The sequence below is a fragment of the Rhinolophus ferrumequinum genome, chromosome 2 (assembly GCF_004115265.2).
Source record: "Rhinolophus ferrumequinum isolate MPI-CBG mRhiFer1 chromosome 2, mRhiFer1_v1.p, whole genome shotgun sequence".
NCBI lineage: Eukaryota > Metazoa > Chordata > Mammalia > Chiroptera > Rhinolophidae > Rhinolophus > Rhinolophus ferrumequinum.
Window position 1 is genome coordinate 40,745,581 of NC_046285.1, and position 23,779 is coordinate 40,769,359.

At 41.5% G+C, this 23,779-nt stretch overlaps 1 protein-coding gene across 1 annotated transcript in view; it reads right to left on the minus strand.

Moving 5' to 3' along the window:
* Positions 1-23,779, minus strand: part of ZBTB20 (zinc finger and BTB domain containing 20) — a 755,626-nt gene that overhangs the window by 46,862 nt on the left and 684,985 nt on the right. The window contains 1 exon segment of the mRNA XM_033135553.1: positions 4,368-4,468. The gene's annotated coding sequence lies outside the window, so the exon portion shown is untranslated.

A 23,779-nucleotide genomic window follows, 5' to 3' on the forward strand; every position in this document is an offset into this window, starting at 1 on the left:
AAATATATGCAAAGCAAAACTGGGTGTACCCTGAACACTTCCACAGAGAAACAGACCAATCATTGAGCACTTCCTCCCGCCACACTGGTGGAGCTCTGCATTCAAAAAAAAAAAAAAAAAAGTGTGGCCGCAGGCACCTGCCTTTCAACGGTCAGTTCTGACATTCTTACTGAGTATTTCCCAATTGTCCAAAGAGAACAAAAACGTTTTCGCCTCCCCACTGCGAAGATTTCTGTTATGAAAAAAAGGCCGCTTCAAGAACTGGGAAGGTGTTTTAAGGTGACTCGAGGCTGAGTTAGCCAGCAGGATCTTCTGATTTTTAACTCTCATTGTGCTGGCTCTGGCAGCAAGTTTTGGGCTGAAACATAGCAGTGAATAAGGCTGTGGATGATGCTGGCTCTTTCCTTACTAGACCATATTGTATGTGGAAAGAAATATGCATTAAAACATATTGATGCAATGGTGGGTATCAAGCATGTTAAATGCATGGAAATTAACCAGATCGGTGGCATTTGATGTATATATTTCACACTTCTTTGCACATATTGCACACATACAGTGATGGCAATGCTTTCTGCAACATATGGAAAATAAATATTTTATCTGTGTGAGCTCTTATCAGTCTCCAGGGTCTGTTGAGAGAGGAGTGCTCTCTTCTATCTCCCTCTCCCAATTTTCTCTTCGGTGGGCTCCCCCCTCTCCTGCACATCAACACGCCCTCCGCTTATCAGCCTGGCTGGACAGGAAAGAATTAGTCAGAACCTCCTTTTGATGAACAATTACTTAGTCACTGGATCATGACAATGTAGACCAGTAATGTCATCCCCCACCCCCAATCTTCCCCTACGGTACATTGGGAAAGTCTTAGGAGAGGCTTTGGGGGTGGGGGACAAAGGGCAGATAGTAACAAACACCCCAATGGGGGTTGGTGGCAGAACTGAGTTCCACCATCTAGTAACTGTGTGCTCTGGGCACGGTTACGCTGCTTCTCTGGGCCTCAGTTTCATCATCTGTAAAGTAGAAATAATAATACCCATTTTCTAGGGCTGCTGGGAGAATTAAATGAGATCACTCATGCCCAGTGGTTGGTACAACGCTGGCACATGGCCAGTGCCCACTGGTGGTAGCTGTCCTCACAGACAGCGTCAGTTTTGTGGTTTTCATCATTTAAACTATAACAGGGCACTTCCTTTATCTCAGTTATCTTTTTCAATGTGTAGATTTGGGCAGGGGCAAATGGATTCTAATTGTAGCAAAGGCAGAAAGAATGCTAGGATAAGCAATCTGTTCCTCCACATTTCGATCTTACGGTATTAACCCCCCGATAGCTCCTTTCTGTTCACGTGCTTGTCATGGCTGCTGCTGTACCAAGAACTCCTCCTGAGGCTGAAGGGTCAAGCAAGCCACACTTGGCTTATAGAGCCCACTCAACCTGAGTACTACGGGCTATGCATTAAAACCAACCTTCAGCATTCTCTTATCACATGTTCTTACAATGTATTCTGTCACTACTTGGTCTAATGTTCTCAGATACATTTAAGATGTTTTCGTGATTAAAACGTTTTATTCTCTCAATTTTTTTTTTTAACCTTCTTGGCAGGCTGATTTATAATGTGTTTTTTTTTCAGTGTATTTCTCCCTCACTGTATCAGTCAGGATCCTGGCAAGAAACAGATGGCACACTCAAGGGTTTTCACTGAAGAGAGTTTAATGAAAGGACTGTATACTGAGGTACAGATGAGGTTAAGGGACCCTTAAGGGATGGTAGGTAAAGCATTAGGGACTAGCAGCAGTGGAGAGCTGTTAAATCTCAGCTTTACACCGTTTAGCTGAAGGAGCAAGGGAAGGCCTGGTGTTCTCGAAGTCCAGTCAGAACTGGAGTTGGGAAGGAGGGCTTGATTAATAAATGCCATGACCTCACTCTTTCCTCCTGCTTTCCATCTCTTGCTGATGTTTCCTTTAGGTCAAAGTCAAAGGGAAGCCAGAGGAGAAAGCATTCTGGGTAATGTAGTCCAGAGGTCAGCCTTCTGGGCCACAAATCAGGGCAGAGAATGGTTCTGTGCGTGTGTGTGTGTCAGAGGTGGTAGGGGACTAATTGGCATAGCTATTCTTTCCCTCTCCATTCCTCCACCTTTTCCCTCTCAATTTCACTTTCTAGAAAGAAAGACATAGCAAAATGAAATGACATCAATTCTCTTTTGGTGTTCGTATACCTAGTTTGTCTATTTGCTGTTTATGAGAGAAGAAAACTGAATGTAAGCTCCATGAGAGCAGGTATTCTTGTTTGTTTGCTGCCATGACTCTAGTGCCTAGAACAGTATCTGGCACATAGTAAATGTCCCGTATATTTTATTTGACTGAGTTTACCTCTGCTGTGCCAGACACTACATTTATACTCTCTCATTTAATTTTCATAACAATCCAGGTAGGTAGGCAGGGACACTGAGTATGGGTGCCCAGGTGGTGTGGGACTGGGTAGGTTTTTAATCTAACACTCCCTCCCTTCCTTTCCACCCCTAAACCTTCAATTCTGGCCCAGGGCATTGTCAACCCATAGGACGGGACACATTTTCGTAATTAGTCCATATTCTTATACTTTATTCACCTTCTTGCTTTTTGTACCTAGCAAGTCTCTATAAGTCTTATTATTATTTCTCTTTAATATATAAGGGAGCTGAGTTTCTGAAAAGCAGAGACTGCAAGGATTAGCCCCAAGCTGTCCATTCTCTAGGATCTGTGAAATGTGAAAGCAGGCAACGATGTTCTGCACAGGTGAAGTACTTCTAATGGCAGAAACAGATGCTCATGTGTGCACTGCCTCGAGATTGTCAGGAAACTGTAGGTCCTGATTTCTGGCTCTGCATCTGGGTTCTCTGCAGCACAGGAAGATAGGGGTGGCAGAAAACGCTTTGCTCTCCCAAGTGGTACAGAAACTTTGCAACCTGTCTGCATCCCAGTGCAGCGGCGCTCCCTGCACCTGCGCAGTGCCTCCGTGATGGAGAAACACTCAGAAAACTATCCAGATGTGGGCCTTTCTGAGGCCTGCCTTGCACTGGAACTTACGGATGAATGCAGGTGTTGCACAGGCGAGTTCCTTGCACGGGTATGAAATGAAGAAACTCTATGTTTGACCTTGTGTCATGTCGTTAGTCCCAACCACTTACCCCCATTACCACTGCACGGCACTCTGAGGGTCCCCATCTCTGTTCAGGCTGGGCGGGCCTGCCTGTCAGCTACACATTCGCTACCATCCATTCCAATTCAGGCGACTGAAAGCATGAAAGGTACACAGCAACACAAAGCAAAACAAAATGCTGGCTTTATCCCTTGGGGTTTGCTTTTTGCCAGAATAGCTAACGACGTAGAAAATATAAAGGTGAAGATCCTACCTGAAGCCTAAGAGGGATGTTAGCCTCCCAAGGTGTAGTGTTTTCCAGTAACAGAGGTGTCTGTAAAACACTGCCCCATCACCTGCCTGATACCACATAAGAAGACTTGCGAATACAACTAGAATGAGTTTTTGTTTTAAAATGTGTAATTAAGTTATTTCGCATGCATAGCCTCTAAATAATTTAATTTCTGGTTTTCTAGTAAAAAAAAAACCCCTAAAAGCCCATATTTTCATCTGTTAATTTTAGTAATGATTAATGAGTACTGGATACCAATCTTTCATCAGAGTGTTCCTGTAGGCATCCTACCTCCTACCCCAACTTATTTCTGCCTCTTGCCTTGCAAGGGCTGTACTTCTACATAAATGCTTTCACAGAGGGAACTAACCCCAGTATGCACAGCCATGCTTCCAGAGGGCAGTGCTGAGCTGGATACAATGGCTTAAAGATGTGGCTGAAGGAACCCCGAGTGCCAAGGGGCAGGCCTTGGACCCTTAGAGTAGCAAGGAGGCAACTAAAGGGCACAGAGATGCAGCTCAGACCTCAGGCAGACATGGGCAAGGAAAGCTGGTTCCTGGATTTGACCAAAGTGGCATGAAATGACAAACTGCTGTGAGATTCGACAGAGTGGCACAGTGGGGTGATGAGAGGTGAACAGGTCGGGCGGGAGCTGCCACTGGCTCAGGTAGGGGCACAGATGACCAGGCAGAACAGCCCAGTGCACGCAAGAGGTGCTCAGAACCAGCTCGGCAAAGCCGCCCGCGGAGGAAGACGCAATGCCTTACGGGGTGTGCAGTGCAGGCTGGAAGCTGAGAAGTGCTGTGGGCACCTCAGGACTGAGTCCAATTACCTCGCTGCATCCAAGAGATGAAGCCATCTAAAATTTCATCTGCTTTTACTATGGTGTGGTTTTTTCTTTTTTTTTTAATTAAACAAAGTGAACTAAGAGTCCTTTCATTGGAGGCATAATGTACTCACAGTAGTTTCCAAATAAATGGTGTCACTCTTCAGGTAAATCACTCCAAGGCTTGGGCCTAGTGCAGATGATCATTGGGGCAGGGAACAGAGAGCGGCTGCATCTAGATCAGATGAGAAACAAACACAAATCAGGCTGTTAAACAGATAGGTGATGGCAATCATTCATTTTGACAGAGACGGAACGGTGGGGCTTGGTGGAAAGGCTGCTCCTGCACCTTTGCACCAGAGAATGGCAAGTCAGGGAAGGGGGAGTGGAGAGGACGTCATCCAGGCTCCATTTTAGCATTTTTACCTGACTGTCTGTATGGTCTGAGAGCATCTACAGCCCCCTGTCAGTGAAGAGGGAACTGCCTTTGTGGTTCTGAGTGGGAAGCTGAGGTGGAGGGAGAGGGTGAGGGCACTGGGGCCCGTGTCTTTCAGCCTGGCCCAGCCGACTATTCGTCCACTGTTTTTGATTCCACTGCAGTTTCTCCCTCTTTAGTGCTCAGTTCTTACGAATGCCTGCTGGCCTGGCCACATTTCTGAGCTCTTGCTTTCTCTCTGCCCTTCACTACGAAGTCTCCATTTCCTCCCATATCCTCTAACCTGTGTAGTTCAGCCTTCAGGGCTACAGAATTGACTGCCATTTGTCTCAGCCTCACACCCAGAGGCCTTTTCCCAGGCCTCGCCCCTCTGGCCACGTTGGGCTCCAATGACCGCTTGATTCCTGAAACTCTCCTCCCCTCTCATCGGGAAGCTGCATTATCCTGACTCTGGTCCTACCTTCAGTTCTCTCTTCTGCCTCCTTCACTGGCTGGTCTTCTTTCTCCTGTTCCCCAAATGTAGATATTCCTCAAGATTCTCTCTTCAGGCTTTGCCTACACCCACCCTCCCTGACCTCAACAATCACTTCTCCATAGAGAACACCCACGTAGCTATGTTTAGTTCTTGCTTATCTACAGAGCTCCAGACCCACATTCTAAATAACTGCTGGTTATTGTTTCATCAATTTGTTCATTTGTTCATTCATTCCTTCATTCATTCATCCATTGAGTGTTTATATAGCATCTACTAGGCACCTGGAAAAGATGAATAAGATGCCACTTCTAACTTTGAGAGGCTCACATATCCATCAAATACTGCACAGACAGTTCTAATTCAGAAAGTTTAAACAAGAATTCATTGCCTTTCCCTCACAATATGTTCCTTCTCCAGCCTTCTCATTTCCTGCCATTGGGACAATTGTCATCCAGTTACTTGGGCCTACAATTGAGGAGTCATCTATAAGCATTCCCCATTTTTTTTTTTTTCACTTCCCATATCCAATCAGCTGCCAAGTCCTGTGGCTTTTACTCAGGCTGTGTTTCCTGAATCAATACCAGCACTGATTTGTCCTTTTGTCACCTGTTGCCAAGACTTCTGTGAGAGCCTCCTAACTGGCTTCACTTCCTCTAGAATCTCTTTACTTCTAGCCCATCCTTCACACCACCACGACAATCATTTTTCTAAAGTACCACTCTCAACATATCACTCCTTTGCTCTTTGCTTACTGGATTACATTCAAACTTAGTTTGGCATTCAAGGCTCCTGCAATATAGCCCCAACTTAATATCCTAGTCTTATCGCCACAGTCCATGCTCTAGTGCTGCAAAGTCCCACTCTTTCTCACCACAGGCATGGTTTTCCTTTTCCCCTTTTCCCCAAGATCTACATGTAGCTTCTTTAAGAGCCATCCAAATGCCACCTCATTTATGAAGCATTTCCCAAAGGAAAGTGCCCTTCCTGAATCCTTAAGCACTTCTGCACTACTCCCTTTGCACATTCAATGGACTCTAGTAAGTATTTGTGTAATTTATCTCCACCCTCTATAAGCTCCTTGAAGACAGAGACAATTTTTACATTGTATACCCTGTAGTGTGCAACGCCTTGCACACAGGTTTACGCTCAGCTGATGTCTGCTGAACCAAATTTAAAAGGACTAAGGAGTCTTGCTTTGAGTCTCGGAAACTAAGACTGAATTGGAAAGACCTTAAAGCTTATCTGGTCCAACCCCCTCATTTTTCAGATGAGGGGATTAAGGGAACGGATTTGCTCAAGGCCACATCCTTGTTAGTGGCTGACCAATGATAACTGATGTAAACGGTCACAAGTCTCTAAACATCTATCAGCACTTGCTCAACACCAGTGGGCCCAGCAGACCATCAGCAGTGAGACGATCAGAGAGAGTGAGGGGTTGCGCGGCGCCTCGTCTACAAGGGTATACTGGGTTCCAAAAAAAACAAAAAATCGTTTCCGTTATTCACGTCAATAAACGGAACAAATAAACGCCTTTTAATAGTTCAATAATGTTTAAAAATGATCGTGGATTTAAAGACTAGGGAAGCAAACCTTTCTAACATTACCAGCAGAAACAATAAAGACAATATTGCAAACACTACTGGGGTGCTACGCTCAGGGCAAAAACCAGAATGAAGATATTTCTCATGCTTTGGGAAAGCAGTAGGTTCAGTTGCACTTCTTGGTGAGAACGTGCTGTAATTCTATGGTTCAATTCATTACCTTACAGATACATAAGTATTCGCAATCTTGCTATTATGCACATCAGCCCTTCTTTTTGACCTAGGTTTGCCCAGTATTTATCCTACAAGCTTAAATTTTTACTTATTTTACTTCCATTATACCACCAATTTACCTGTAGAAATACATAGATTACTGCTCCCAAGTCTGTTCTAATTCCCTTGTTCTCTTCTTGTGCTAGAAGAAACAGTAATTGTTTAATCTCGTCTCTATCTTCATCCTCAAACAGAATCATTTTCTCTCACCACAAGACGAAAAGCTGAACCAAACGTGCTGTGGGGATAACAGTGTTTACCTAGTGAAGAAACCAGACTTTTCCAGGGGATCTCAGTAATTTTTATGTGGCCACAAAAACTCAGCTCTTAACTGTTAGCCTACAGCACGCCCAGACTGGCTCTCCCAGGTGAGCTCTTTACCCATTGTTACCCAGCACAGGAACAACGTGGTCGTATTAACCATATTCTTTTCGGCCAGTATGGTGAAGCCATGCTATGCATTGCAATGCCCGTTAAATATCAACCCCCTAATAGCCACATAAACAGCAAAAAGGACCCAAGAGCTCTTCAGAGTTCTTACTAAAGCATGATATGGCTGGACAGCTTATCAATACCTCACCAGACAGAGCTGCCTTGTCTTCTCTCCGCCTGGCAACCACATGAAAATGATAAAGGAAATCACTGATTGATATGTCTAGTACATTGCAGTGAAAAAATCACCTGGAAGCATCCAAATCCATTGTGTAATTAGATAAGTGTACATTTTAAATATGCCTAACATTTGATTTAAATTGTACATTTTATAATTAAATGGGGACACAGTCTTTCTGTCTTTTAATCAAACTCTTAGCTCCACATCCCGCTGTTAGGATCTTCCTTTCATTTTTTAGCAAATTGTCACCTATCCCCTTCTTTTTATTTCCCCTCTTGCCTTAACACACACCTGAGGGTCTATTAATCAGAACTACTGCATGGTGTGTCATGTTTTATTGCTTAAAGGGTGGTTATCCTCTAAAAAAGACTCAGTGAAAATGACTTCATGAAGTTTCATATTTATTCCTTTTCAATGACTTCCATATCCAATGTAGTCAGTTTTTAAGTCGACAGATAATTTTGAGAGGCTGCTGGGGCCACACATTCTTCCTAGAGTTTGGAAACACAGCTGTTCTCTCTGCCTCTTACATCATCACTGTAATAAAGAATCTGCTCTTGGAACCCAGCTGGCAAGGATCTTGATGGTGTCAGAGGCAGAGGAGACAGGGGGTCATTTTCATCCCAGCCTGTTTTATTGTTGATGTCTCTGAAGATCTGTCTTGGAAGCCCTTAGAGAACAGAGCTGTTATATAACACAGTGCGCCACATATCATCCTAAGGAACTTTCTGCAGAGGTCTTATTTTAGTACGGCCCTTCTCATTCTTTAGAAATCACACCAAATCATTCTAAAATGACAGATGGGGCCTTCATAACTAGAGCTTACAAAAAAGATAATAGTAACAATAATATCTACCATGTATCAGAGTTTCTAAGTTTCTGGTCAGGGACTGCAGCAGGCATTTTTATATGTAAATACATTCTCATTAAACCCTCACAGCGATGCCATCCTGTAGGTATTGGTATACCCATTTTGTGGATGAGGAAAAGTGAGGCTCAGAGACCTCAAGTAACCACTCCAAGATTAGACAGCTGTGGACAGTGAGGTCAGAATCCAAACCTATATCTCTCTGACTGTAAATCTGTGCTTTTTCGCTATACACAACTGCTCCCACACTGCATGGACACGTTTCTAATTCCCACTGCGATTTCAGCACAAGAAAGATGCTATACTATTTCCATGATGGTTCAGAGTCACTAAAAGAACTGGGGGCACAGGCCTCAGGTGAAGGAACTCTTCCAGAAACTATCAGTAAGGACAGCTTCTTCCTAGCTCCTTTCTATTTGAAGGTGAGAATGGTCTTCTCCTGTATCTTAAATCCGTCTCCTCAAACTCTAATGAACCAGTGAATCACCCAGGATTTCTGACTCAGCATGTCTGGGATGGAATCTGATTCTGCATTTCTAACAAGCTCCCAGGTGGTGCTGATGACATTGGTCTGGTTACCACAGGTCTCACATCTGACACTGGCCTTCCCACCAACGGCTGGAGAAGTTCAAGATACATAACTTGGCCAGCAGCTCACAAGGCTCAACTAGCTTCTGATTCTGGGCCAGTCTGTCAGGTCATCAGGCATTAGAATTCAAGGAGTTTCTGGTATGAGCACACCATGGAAAAAAAAATCATTTCTAGATGCCCCAGGGCTTTCGGAAAGCCCTTAGAAATTAAAATGATAATATCTCTAACATGTAAAGTTCCCATTTTTTACATTGTTGTTATTTTTAACAATAATTATCTGGTAGTAATTCAAATAACACCTATCCTCTGAGAAATTCAACGAGCTTTACTAACCTTAATTGTCTAACAGCAATTCCCAGGTGTGGATAAAGCTGTCTCAAAGATCACAGTAAATTTAAAATTGTTCCACTTCCCTCCTTTCTTTGTCCCAAATGTAGTGATGAATTAGTGGGGAAGGGTTACTAATTGGCTAAGACCTACTATCTCATAATGTGAGGCACAGGAAATCTCATAAAGCAAGGGTAAGTCCAAGAAATAATCAGCAGAGGGCTGGTTGTGGGGGAACGGAATGTTTGTGAGAGAAAAAAAGAAGGGAGAATTAAAAGGAGTAAGAGTAGAAAAGAGAGAAATCGTAGAATGAGCTGGATGACCTTGGATGAGTCATTCACCTCTAGGTGGCTCAGTATTGCCATCTGTAAGAAAAAGGTGGATTTTATGATTTTTAAGGTCCCTTAAAACTTTAATAGTCCCCTGAGAAGAAAGAAGCGGAAATTAAGTAGCGCATCAACCTGTTAAACCATTAAACCTGTTACAGAAATCTATTTGACTTTTAACTTTTTAACTAATTGCCTAAAACGAATTCCCAAGTCTGATGTCACTGATTCTACCTCTCTGGAAACTGGTGAGAAAACCATTTAATGAATGGTTAAGGGGAGGCATCGCAGCATCATGGCCAGACAAACTAATCAGGAACCCCAGCTTCAGCTTTCTGATGCTATAATACATGTTTTACTTTACAAAATGTTAGCTCCTTAATTAAGCACTAGGTAACACCCATGTCCAGAAGAAACACCTCTGATGGATTGAAGACCCCTGCGATGCCCATGCCAGTAGAAGGTCCCACTGTTTGTCACATTAAATCTGTGTTAATTTTCTCCATAGAGACCTCTTGATTCCTCCTTGGCAGTTCACAAACTCCGTTAATAAGACCTGCACATACCAGGATCCTTGGCCCTATAAGGTGCATACAGTTGATTCCTGTTTTTAAAATAAGAGATCTTTGGGATCAGGTGATATGTATATCATATCATACTATATATGATATATATATATATATAGTATGATATATATATAGTATGATATATATATATGATATGTATATCATATATATGTGTATATATTTATCTCTATTATATATATATTGATGTGTATATATATATATATACATATATATACATATATGTGTGTATATATATATATATATTCCGGGGGTGCGAAAAAAATCATACGAGTGGACACTTTGGTCGATGTTGCTCAAGCAGTAGTTCGCTGTAATCACAAGTGTCTGGATGTTGATGGTAACCACTTTGAGCACCTCTTGTAATTACAGAGGTCAAACGTGACTTGTATTCAACTTTTGTTATCACTATATATTGAGTATTACAATGTTAATAGTTTTCCTTTCTTAAAATGTGTATACATTTTTTTGGCACCTTCTGTATATATGATATATATATATACACATATATATCATATATCTATACCATATATATATATATTTATCTCAATAAACACATACATATGCATATATACAGATATACACACATATGTGACAATTTTTCCGGGTTTAATGAATACCTGATGATGGAAACTTCCTTTCTAAGTCATTTGACACTGGAACCTTCCTGTCCAGAAAGCCTGCCACAGGTCCTGGTTATAAGGTCATTTTAAACTCTGTAATGAGGATTCATTCCAACATGAGCATGACTTACGGAGCAGCATGTTATAGGTGTTATATCAGAGGTATCTATATCTTGCCTCTTGCATTGAGCATGTTTTTTGGACTGATCATTATAGTTTGTGGCTAAATGGAAAAACAGATCCCGAGGAGCATCGAAACGGCATTACCCCAGAGAACACACTGTTGCTGTCTCCAAGGTGAGAACACCACTTCCCTTTTCCGGCTCCCATCACACTAATTTGGCTGCGTTTGCTCAATGCTTACTGTGTGGCAGGCATTGTGCTTGGCACTTTTCAGACATTGTCTAACTTTATTTCTTATAATCATCCTTCCAATTTTATAGATGAAGAACCTGACGTTTACGGAAGGTGAAGTTATTTGCCATAAATCACGAAGCCACAGGGCAGCAAAGCAGGGCTTAAAGGTCAGGCTTTAACCATAATGCTCTACATCTTAACCTACCCCTAGCCCGTCATCACTAAACCACTGATCTCTCACCTTCATTCCACTCCTATTCACTTGAGGTCCTCGCCATAGGTTTGTACTATAGATTCTCCACCAGGGTCCTCTAATGCCTTCTTGAACCTGTTTTCATCCTTCTCCAAAACCTTCCACACTTGATTTGTGTTTTCCCTCTGGACTTCAATCCAAAAACCCATTACTGTTTTTTTGTTTTTTTACAACAGATCTTTTACCACCATCTTCTTCAGCTACTTTTTTTAGGTCTCATTTTCATTCCAATTTACTCTTTCAAGACCTCACATTTGATCTCAAGTGTTCCAACCACAGCTTGAGAACTCCTCTTCCTTGATGCCTAAGGAATCTACTCTTCTCACCTGGTCCATCACTCGGCTCCTGGTGGCTTCACTGTGATGTCTCTGTTCAGTCTGACCTTACCCCATAATCAACCATTGCCACATCATTTTCAATAACCCTCCAGATTTCCTTGCTCCTTGACTGTCTATGTACAGGACCTCGCCTTATGTTCTTCCACCCTGAATCCGTATCAAAACTTACCATTCCTTCCCACTCTTAGTACAAAACCCTGTACATCCATGCCATCTGAACCCTCACTCCTCAGTGCTATTTCTAAGTACGAGCCTGATAAGTCCTGTGTTACCAAGTTCCCGTCTCCATTCTTTCGTTCAGTTGAGGACCTTCCCTCCTACGTTAGTACGAGGATCTTGACCATCCAGTGAGGTAAGCTCCCTGGCTCTCATCTCCTTTTTCAATATCTCTGAATTTTCCTCATCTTGTTTTCTCAAGATTTAGCTGCACCTCTCTCTCTCTCTCCACTTTCTTCCTATCTTGAAGGCATCCTCTCTGCTTGTGATCTTTATCCTTCCATTTTGGTTCCACCAGCGGTTATGGTCTTCTCTGCAGTGGGTGACATATCCATTCCTTACAGAAGTAGGTTAATCACCGCAGTGCAGTGTTTTGCCTTGCCTTCAACTTTTGCCCTACACAGTCTTTCCAGGTGGTGTATCTCAAAGTGAATTTTATAGAGCACTAGAACTTCAAGAGGGACCTTAAAACAAGTTGCTGGGTTAAACAACTACAGGAAACCCTGCAACTATCTCTCTCTTGTAAACACATATTGTGTGCAAGGATATTGAAGGTGCCAAAGACCCTGGCCATGTCCAAACTTACTGGATGACAGACCTCCTCCCCAACCCCCACTCTTTGTAATGGAACATTGATGAACCTCAGAATATACTTAGAGCAAATATGCTTCAGTGCATTTCCCCTGGTTCCAAACTCTTCAGCCTGGGTATGAAGTTCACTGAATCTATGTCAAATAAATCCTTTCAGACTTCCTTTCCATCCATACTGTATTTGGCCTAAACCAGTTAACTTTGGAGCACATTTGTATCTCTGGGTCCCTGAACATATCATTTTGGCTCCTTGGAATGCCTTGATCATATTTTTCTCATCTAGGCCTTTCCCCTCCTTCAAGGCCCATATTAAATCATCTATCGCTTATACAACTTTTCCTTGTGAAAACTGTTTTGGCCCATCTTAACCTCTGCCACTCATTTAGCACTCAGATAAATGGCTATAGTTTAATGCCTATTTTCTGTATCATTGGTGAGAACGTAAATTCTCTAGGGCAGGAACCTGTTTTATAAACTGCAGAAACTTCAGTACCTCGTGTGGCCCTTTGTGCATAGCACTGGCTTATAACCGTGTCGATGGTCGCCATAGACAGAAATGGATGACATTGGGGCCTGGTAGGTCAAAACTTGATTTCTGTAGCTATTGGGACAGTTGAGTATGCTGCAGGCCCAGGTGGAAAGTACTACCACCTTGTTGGGAAGAAACACTGCTCACCAGCGCCAGCATCACCTGTGCAAATGATAACACATATGCTCTGGGGGGAGAGGAAGGACGGATCTAGAAGTGCAAAGGCAGCTCCTTTCTTAGGCGAAAATAAGAATGTGCATTAGTTGACACCGAATGGGGAGAAGGGTAAAATAGTCTAGGAACATCCAAGGATCCACAAAAGGAACCGCTGGAATAAATGCCTCTCTACCAATGATGAGATCAGCATTCGTGATCATTGAATCATGGTAACCTGATGTAAAAGAAAAGGCTGTTTTTTTACAGGAGAAGTCAGGGGCAGTCTTGTGGGAGGATGCACTGCTTATCATCATACCTGGTCCTATAGTGCAGCAACACTTTGCAGAATGTGCTCCCGCCTTCCAGTCGTATTCCAACTGCTATCTCTCGGGTCAGTCTGGAGACCCATTACTTTGGAGAAGTCAAGGCAGCTTGGCTGCCACTAGCACAAAATGCAACTCCCAAGCAATGAACTCCATCTTTCCCGTAAAGATCTCTTACTGCCACATCACATAAGAGCACAGAGCAGGTGTGTGTCTCAGGCGAGTGTGCACTATCCAGCTATTAAGGGGCTTTGAGTTTTTCGGATTAGATGTTATCTTAAGTTGGGACTTAATCGGTTTCCTAGTAGTGAATTTGTAGTGAGGCTAGAACTAGAAATTTGGTCTCTTGATGTCTTGTCAGGAAGTTTTATTATGTGAGATAACAGAGTATAGCTTTCTTCCTTACAACTGCAGCGACAAATGATTTTCATGTTTTAGCAGAAGAGAAAATACATTTCATTAAACTACAGCCTGTGAAGTATTTTGCTACCTTCCCGGATAAAAGGTGGTATCCAAAAAAAAAAAAAAAAAAGATTTAATGAAAACCTATTTATAATAGAGAACATTTACTTATGTTTACTTTAAAATCGGTATAGACTATATTATGCAATGTGTGAAACTAGTAGGATAATGGTAAAAATTCTATAATAGAAAATTCTGTGTTGTTCCTTACTTGCATAACAATAGAGTATTTATTATTAGTAGCAACCAATACATAAGTATTTTGAAAACGGGAACTTTTATTGTGGGGGATTCCTGGGTGGGTGAAGCTAAATGGTTTAGCTATTTTTCGGTCATGCTCTGGTTTAGAGCTGCCTTTCTGGACAGTTTACATATGTAGGAGTGAAAATGGACGGTGGCCTACCTTTCGGATGCATTTGGGCCATTGCATCAAGGGTGCTGTTATCTGAGAGCCATGGGCAGTTTCTACGGTAAAGTGTATCTCAGTGCCTTCTTTTTGTAGTAAAAATGGTTTACTTGTATGTGAGGTCTGGGATCTCGCCATCTCTCTCCTGCATGTCACCCACAGTGGAATCAGGGAGATACTATTGTCAAAGCTTCACATTGATTTAGACACCTTAAAAGCTATGTGGTACTTTCACAAACACTCTCTACAAATGACTTTTCCCCATCATGAGTTATGTAAATGAGAAGATTGAGGTGGGGAAGGGAGATTTCAGTTGGCCAGATAATGAGCAGTAGAGCTTACTCTAAAACCGAAGTTTTCAGCAGAAAATCCTTTTTCTCCCCCAAACGCCATGGCTGCCGACGAGCTTTGCAGCCAATCTGAGAAGCAGAGCACTAGACAGAGAATCACAAGATCTGCCACGTCTTCCTGGATCTATGAAGAACTAGCCGTGTGACCGTTGTCAAGTCGCTGACTTTTCTGAACTTTATGAACTCACGGGCAAGGAGTCCATGCATGACAATTACCTTCCGGCTGCATCACTTCTCATCTGTCGAATGGTATTGGTTACTAACGTGTGCTGTGCCCATCTCATAAAGCCATGAGGCTAAAATAAGCTGATGCACGTGGAAGCGCTTTGCAGTCTGGGAGGTATTGAATCAACATAGTCTCAAGAATGAAGCAGGAAGAGTCCCGCGGGTGTGTGGAAGCTGACAGCCAGTGCACTTCCATTCAGGTTTTGGGAGAGGCTGTAATAAAGCGCTGGCACCGGCTCAAATCCCACTCTCTCCTCTCCTGTCCAGCAATGGTACAGAGCATCACTTCAGCAAAGTGAGCCGTGTGGGTGAGCCAAACACTCAAGCGTCAACCTTTCTGAGGAGCAGCTACAGAGAATTCTGAGCCACAGTGCAGGTGACAGTACTGGTCCTCCAGGTGTGTCTGAAATGCTGGAGAGACGCTGGGGAGGAAGGTCAGACGTCAGGCCTCCCCAGGCCCCCTGTTCTCTCGCACACGGCTCCAGCCCACATGAGTTCTCCTGGCAGCCCCAGGAGACAGAAAAGACCCAGAATGAGCAGAAGCCTCCTCTCCTGATAACCTAAGTGCTCTGATTGAAAGGCAGAGGGTATCAGCAGAATGGCTGTACCGCGTCGGCATTGATTTCTCCAGCCTTTGTCTGCGTCTGGTTTCTGTCTCGTTTGGAGGTGGTTACTGTTACTACAAGCAGCATGAATCATGTCTCTGTTAAAAAACAGAGCTTCAATTGTCTTACATAACCCCTGGTAACTGAACGTCTAATAATAGCAAGCCATTTACAGGTAGGGAGTCTGTCTTCCTCCCAGACACACACACACACACACACACACACACACACACACACACACACACACACACTACTCCCAGGGCCTCACAGTAAAGTGAAACAGACACGGAGGAGGCAAAGGGAGAAAGGGGCCAGCACAATTGATTTTTATTTGGATTTTAAAATAGTAATGAATAATCACGCATCACAGGGCCTGATGACCAGTATGTGTAACTGAGCTAGTTTAATGAACTGTAGGAAATAAGCACTCTTCTTCCAAGTATTTGGGCCAGCGAGGAACCCCGAACACACGACAGACACCTTCCCCAACACTCCATTACTATATGAAAACCCTAAAGACTGGAAGGGGGTGTAAGGAGGTGGGGGTGAATAGACATTTTGCTACATTGACTACCAACTTGCACCAACTACGTTTAATTTTCAAACGACTCTTTCTTTTCTACTTTTTGTTTGACCAGACAGAGCTATTTCAAAGGTTCTTGGCTACAGCATTGCATAAAATTCCAGAGAGTGAAGAGCGACTGAAAACATGGCTGCAATGTTCCACCATGTAGTCTATACAGCATTGGGCACTGCTCTCTGAGCCACTTTCTTTGGTAGAAAGAACCCTGCGTTTGAAGACTTGTATTTTTCCCATGAGCATAGTCTCTGCCTTGTAAGACATGATGAGGTCTTTTCATACATGGTCCCTACTCAGCCACCCAGTAAGGTGATGACCAAAAAAGCAAAACAATAGGACAGGCTGAAAAAAATGACTCTTACATAATTACGAAGGTAAGTTTTCCTTCCTACCACGAACTTGGTTGGGAAAACTATAGGCTCTAGATAGCAAGTTCGAAAGTGTTACGGGGAAAAAATACATGTAAGTTTGTAACATCCATGTCTCCATGTCCTCGCTGCCTTATCACAGCCATCCTCAGAAATATCACTGTAGGCTGTATTTTTTGGAGAGCACCTTCCCAGGAGCCCAGGAGCTCTAGATATCATGTACATTGGACCTGGGGAGGACTTTATCGAAAATTACAGATGGAGGTTACATCCTGCCACTCATTTGGGCTAGGCCCACAGAAGGAAAACTTTCTCCTCTTTTTTGATTGGTCAATAACATGAGACAGTGGACAAGACCAGTTCACCAAAGAATGTGCCAGGAAACACCCACTTTGAAGACCAGCACCTGGGTTATTCTACATGCTTTTCCGTTGTTGAAGAATATAGAAAGGCATATGGATATCGTTATATGTCAGGATGGTTGTGTGTTCCCTCAAAATAGGATTTACTCTCCCCGTTTCCTTTTGGAATATTCTTCAAATCCTTAAGCAAATGAGTTTTGACTAGAAGAATGAAAGAAGAGAAAGAAAAAGAATAAAAAGAGACAAGAGAGGACGAGGAAGGGAAATTACTAATGTCCCATTTCCCCCACGAGCAAACCTGACTGGAGTTGATAATAAAACCTCTACAACTGCTCTCTGGTAATCTTTGCTACATGCCATATGGATGTGGTTTCTGGAGGAAATGAGTTCTAGGTTTTTCTCACAGACGTCCAAATGCAAAACAGTAGGGATCTTGACCACTAAATCACCCCACATAACAACAGAACCGCAGTGGTGGGATGTGGCTGATGAGGCTAGACTCCTCTGCTTGTTTCATTCGCTTTGTGAAGTAAATTGTTCTTAGAGTTGGGACGCTGGTGGACTAAATGTTTTGATAAACATTTAGTTTATCACCTTTCTTCACTAAAGGCTTTTCCCTCTAACAGCTGTGAATATATTGCCAAGTGGTTCCTGCTTCTAGAAGACCAGGAGGTTTGCCTCTTCTCCTCTTGGATTTCAAAACCTAGCTCTTCTATGCAGCTGTGAGGGGATTACATTTACCTGAAATTTCGGGACACTGTGTCAGCCAGTTCCTTCACAGTGGTGTGTCTGCCACCTGGACAAGTTGTTGGTGGGTCACACACATTTAAAATGTAAAAGTGGATGAGTATATTATCTTGCATTGCAACAGTACTTCTGGATTGTTACTGACAAGTAGATCCTAATAGCCATATGTGGTGCAGCAAACCACACAACATTGTATCAGAAGCTTAAGTTAATTTTCAAATGAACCAGAAACTTTTTTGAAAAAGAGAAAGTGTAGGTGCTTTACTCCCCCTTTCAATAAGCATTTATTGAATGCTTATTGTCAGTGGTAGACTTTTTATTCACAGAAGGGAGCTGGGCTATGTCAGACTCTCACCTTGTCCTTTCTTCTCTTATATGGAACAAAGTATCAGTAAAATACCAAGCACAGCTTTCTTTTGAACCCGATGGGCAATCAGTTTGTAGCAACTGGCCACGCTGATGATAGCAGGACCTGGTGATACTGGTGGAAGTGGTAATGACCTCCTTACAAAGGCACAGCCGTGTAAGAATGTCTCTGGGACAATTCAGAGGGGGTGAATGAACACATCGGTTTGACCTATTTATGCATTCCAACTAATGTGTGGACTCCAGAAACCTTGAAACACCTAATCATATGAGCATTAATAATATGAGCCATTTTTATAGAAATGATAGGATTCTTATGAAAAAGAGGCCTCTATGTTTATCTAGTGAGCTTCTCTGTAATTGTAGAATACTCAGAACACTTCCGAGAACCCATCTTAATTTTTGGAATTATGTATGAGTATCAGACAATTTATTATTATAAAATAAACTTTAATCCGATGCAATTAATTGAGAAGCTTGTCGACAATCAAGATACACAAAGCAACATTTGTGTGATAAGGCAAAGTTAGAGTTCTCTAAAATGATTACAGAGAAACTGAAGAAATGGCAGAATGGTTTGGCTGGAAGTCATCTGATTGTAAATCAGAAGCTCTGGGTGCCCCGCCTGTTTGTCATGTTTGTTGCATGATGTTGCAAGTCATCAAACTTCTCCTGCGTCTCCACTTTTCTCATATGTAAAAGGGGAGTGTTGGACTAGATGGTCTTCAAGAGTCTTTCCAGTTACAAAATTTGATGATTTTACAGTAAGAGAAGATGACAGAGTAATCCCCGTTTCCTCTCATTTTGGTAAACACTGCTTTCTCCCTATCTGTCTATGTGGTTTGCATTGGGTTTTAGGTTTCTGGGTTCTAGAAATGCCATCGTAAATATTCAAGTCATTTTTTCTTTAGCTACATGGGAAAATAATAGAGGAATAATTCTCCCTTTCTTTCTACGTCAGTGTTTCTTCTCAAATCAGACTTACATGCCTAAGACAAAAACATGATCACTCTGGCACTGACAAACACTCTTCCTCATCCTCGTTACAGGTCCTTACTCACACAAGCTCATCTGATAGGGTTATTTCTATATTTACATCCTGGCTATTTTTTCTCTTCCAACTTGTTTGTGAAATCCCTGGTAAGCATAAAGCTGCAAAAATAAATCAAACAAAACAAAACAGCTCTGTTTGAATAATTCACTTTAGTTAAGGCAGTATACGAAGACATTCTAACACTCAGGGAAAAAAAAAGAAGCTTTAAAAAATACTCCTGTATCTTACAAAAGCCGTAGTAAAATGTTATATCAATGATAGTTTAATATGTTGTTATTGTTTTTTTTTTTTAATTTTCAAAGAGAATGCTATGTATTGGATTTATAGTCTGATGTGGTTATTTCTCCCCATATTTCTCAGGCCACTGCATCCTCGAAGCCAAGAAGACCCAGAGCTCACCAACTTGCATTTACATAGACAAAGGAGCCACACAGAAAACCCAGTACCTGGAGCTTGTATCAGATCCTGGGTAGGCACTTCAGTTACTCATGACTCGCTCCTTTCCATCTCTGTCCTGTTCCTTTGCTACCTTAATTCCCTTCACCTAGCATGCCCTTCGTTTACTTCCCTTTACTGCTTAAAATTTCCGCCTATTTTCAAGACCTACCTAGCTCAAGCCCCATTTCCAAGAAGCAACTTAGGTTGATCCAACTTGGGATCTAGTGATAATTTTTGTCGGCTAGCAAGCCATAATTGGCCCTTGTGATAAGTGGCATGACTGAGCACACATCTAGGAAGTGCTCAGGGAACACCAGAGAAAAAAGATGAAAAGTGTCAGGGTCTTCAGAAAGGGACCAACGGGCGAGCGTTAAGAACAGGCCCCACACAGAAGCTGTGGTGCAGAATGGAAAAACAGTAGCCTTTGTAAATAAAAAGTTGTAGCCTTATGTGAAAGGGATGGTTTAGGAACGGCCAGACCTTTTTCCTTCTTTGATAAGGAGAAAAAGATACTCTTTCTGAAAATGAGTTAAAAACTTGGCTATCGCAACATAAAGTATCATAAAATTTGACTGTCTCAATTATGAAGCTAAAATGTCAAGATTTGAACAGGAAGACTATGGGGCACCGTTCCAAGAGGCAAAGATAAGTAGGTACATAGAACGTGAATTTCTACCCCCTGTCCCCTTCAGTCTGATGGCCACGGCATGCATTATAATAAACCTGGACCGTGCCCAGCTGGGCTTAGGTGACGGGCCACGATGTATTCTGATAGTAAAAGATAGAATGAAGCTCAGCAATGCTGGAGGCGGTTATATATGTATATGATTTTATTTATGTGTATATTTTTATATCTATATATACAAACATATATATTTGTATGATGTTTGGCAGCCTCACTCATGGTATTCCTGTGAAGTAGGCATGTGGCAAACATAATTAGCCCATTAAACAGATGGTAGGGCTCTGGCATATCTCACCATATTCTAAAATGGTGAGCTGTGAGCAGGGACTGAAGAGAGAGTGCAGTTTCATATACGGTTAACTGCAAATCTCTGTGAATTCCTACTCCCCTAAAGACAATCTGGGTAGGCTGCACTTGGCTGGGAACTGGGGATGGTTTGGGAAGCTTTAAAAATATACAAGGGGATAACTTTTCACATTCATTCAGATATAGTATCTTCATTTTTACTTACTAGAGGCATTTTTTTTTGAAAAACAGTTTTTTATTTTAACTCATCTGTGTTCCAGCAAACTCCCAAATTGCTGAGCACATTAAAAACAAACAAACAAAAAACACCAAAAAAACAAAACAAAAACAAAAACAAAAACAAAACCTACATGCCAAGTAGAAACATTGGGTAAATGTCTTTTTTTATTTACATCGTAGTAAAAAAGTACACTATTGGAAAGGATAAAGTTGAAAAGAAGCTTGGTACTATAAATATCAACACAGAGCCCTCATTGTAGCACAGTGACCAGATAAGTGCAAAAGCACATGTGATGAACTTTGACCCGGCTACATTATGTGGCCATGGCATTGCCACTCCGTTGTACAGCTGGCTTCGGAGAGCCTGTAATGAAATAGTCTAGCCCAATTCTTGGTCAATTGAAATAATGGCTAGCAGGAGTGAAAGGGTTACTAAAAGTTAAGACTTGAATTCACAAATGTACTTGAACTGGCTTCAAGAAGACATAAAACATCAATACATCTGGAGGATAGAACTTGCAATTGACTGTTCTTTACCATCTGGTCTCAAGAACATTTTCTGCTTGGAAGTTGCATAAGCAATGAAAAAACACACAAACAACTTCCTGTACTATGCTTTTGGTCACTTATAATGACGCATTACAAAGTAAACCAGCTAAATGTAAGCTAGAGTGCCTTACTCCAGATGACAACGTATATTATATAACTAAGATCAATAACAGAGAACATCTTTATTTTAAGAGATCTGGGCTTGAAAAAAATATTCAAGAATAAATATCTTTCCTTCTAAGGTGTTTGCCTTGAGTAGTTTGGCTAGGTCACTTTTTATAATGTCACTACAAAATCATCTCTAATTGTTTTCCAAATTACAATTACGAATAGAATAACAAAAAAATGCTATACTGGGGAATGAATTCCCAGTATATGAATGATATATATATATATAAAATCACACACACACACACACACACACACACACACACACACACACACACATTTAATGACATAAACTTGCCTTTAAGCAATAAAGTGTATTTTACCCCGTTTTTTAACAGAAAACTTTTACATATCTCTGTTTTCTTAAAAAGGAATACGCTGATATCATTTAGATTTTTTTTATTATGATGCAAGGATATCCTTGTGAATAGTCACTGCTCCTGTTCCTCGGTAATACATTTTATTTCTCTTAAGAATTGGCCTCGTCTCTCACCACTCAGCCCAATGGCCGCAGGCTGAGCTGCCAACCACAGTCTCCTGCCATACCTCACTGGGGTCACTGTCCCAGTTTTGAGAGGCATCTCCTTCCAACCCTCTATGCTAGATATATTTTCTAGTCTGCTTTGGATTGGAAAATCAGATAAATGAGTGCTACAGAGACAATATTGCTTGAAAACACAGTTTGGTGGGAGATTTGGGGACACTCATGTGGATGTTTGAAGGTCTTCATTTACTTCTTTGTTCAGAGTTGTAACTCAGAAGTCTGAACTGCCAGAAATCAGACTTCGAGGTATTATTGTGTAATGCAGAGTGAGACATTTATGCTCCTTTATTTCAAGCGTTCTTATTTTCAAAGGGGTTGCCCAGAAATCTATTCTTGGTTATTTTATTTGTAGATCTGTGATCCATTCCATTTCACTTTCTTGATTTCTTCAGGCAAGGTAACTAACATGATAATGGTGAGAAGTAAAGAAATAGGACATTATTTTTGGATAAGGTGAAAGAATCTTGGTAATTGACTTCATCATGGGGAGAGAAGCAAAAGTATATAGTTAAGCTAGAAAATGCCTCTGGATTTCCAATTTTCCCCTAGATTTTTAATAGGACTCTGGCATTACTGGACATAAAGAAAGCATTAAAAAAAAAAAAAACCCTGTGAATCTATTTATATTAATTTAAGTGTTCAGAAAAGTAACATCTGATCATCTTTTCTCCCTTTCCCCAAAAGGAGAATTCAGTGCAATTTACAATGTAATAGGATAATGATTGTGTTGAAATTTACCTTTTCCCTATCTCTGAAAATAGGATTGCTAAGCAAACTAACAGTGTTAAGATTGTTCAACCTACAGGAGGGGGAAAAATACCTTTTAATATACTTCATAAAACACACATCTGATAAGCTACTGACAATTCTCATTTATTTAAAAGTCAGTGCTCAAGAAACTTGTTAACACTTTGAAATCACAGTTCAGATTACATAAAAATATTCCATGATTCATCCTTTCAGCTAACTCAGATCGGTTGTCTCTATCCCAGTTCGTCTGAACTGGTCAAGTTTTACAAAACAAATATCTTTAGCTTCCTAGAGTTATATTTTTACTTGTTTGATTTATTTGGTAATTTTTGTAATGTGTTTATGTGATAAAAAAATACCAATGTGAGAGCTAGGTCTACTTGTTATAGATTATTTTTGGATAAAGAAAGTTTGCAAGAAACTGTCAATTTAACAGCAGCCAAGGTTACGCAGACTGAAGCAGAAGTTCAGACATGAACTGGTGTTCTACCAGTTTTCCACACCAGCATCTGAGGACATGGTTAATGAGTTCTGAAATTCATTCATAACATTGCTAATCTTTTAGGAATCTCATAACCTTGCCTGACCTTTCCATAATCATGAGAGAAAAACGTGGATGAAATTCGAACCACTCGTTATGTCCTCCCTTCCTTTCTTCTAGTTATTCACTTTCTTTTTTCTTTTTTTGGTGTTGGAACCATCAAAAGACTCCATGTTTTTAAATTCCACGGAAGACTAACGATTGAATAATTTTCTCACATCTCTGTTTGCACTTTCTCAGTCTGGTTGCATTGATTTGTGTCTCATAAGTCGACATTTCCTTTGTTGGTTACAAATCAATGCTGTAGAACAAACCTGCCAGCACAGCCCCAGACCCTCCCAGACCCCCCCTTGCATTGTGAAAAACAAAGCACAGTTTTCTTTTTAAAAATTAATTTCATT